Genomic DNA, 632 nt, shown 5'->3' with positions numbered 1-632 from the left:
AAATACTTTGCCAGTGTCATGCCGCTTTGGCATATGCAGTTTGAGGTTGGCCATATGGGTGTGCAGACATTCTGCCAGTCATGAGGATGAGGCTTCATTTGTGGTGGTACTTCCTCCATGGAAAGGCAGGTGATTCACCGATCTCTTCCTTTGGTGATACTTGCAGGCTGAGGAGTACCTGAAAGAGTGCTTCCATCTAGGCAGTGTTGTGGTATGTGAGGGCAGCTTTCAGCATCCTATGGAGCCATTACACCATGTCTTTAGATGCTGGGTGGTAGCTAGTGGTTCTGTGCAATTGCACGCCACACAATCAGGTGACATGATCCTGGTCTGTTGTGATGTGACTGGGATATCCAAAATGTGTCAGCAAGGGTGGTGGCGTCACTCTCAATGGTAATGTCGACTATGCACATTGCTTCCAGCCAACAAGTAAAACAGTCCACCATCATTATAGCAGGTATCACTTGCGAATGGACAGAGGAAGTGGGCCCACGATATCCGCATGGGCATGTGCACAGCAGCGCGTCGCATCAGGAAAGATAATAACATGTGCATGGGTGTGCCTGCTGATTTTGCCACGCTGGCAAGCAGTGCAGGTGCGTGCCCATCAATGGAAGTCTTTCCGGAGTCCT

This window comes from Schistocerca americana, chromosome 3 (genome assembly GCF_021461395.2).
Source record: "Schistocerca americana isolate TAMUIC-IGC-003095 chromosome 3, iqSchAmer2.1, whole genome shotgun sequence".
Classification (NCBI taxonomy): domain Eukaryota; kingdom Metazoa; phylum Arthropoda; class Insecta; order Orthoptera; family Acrididae; genus Schistocerca; species Schistocerca americana.
This window is presented reverse-complemented; position numbering follows the sequence as displayed.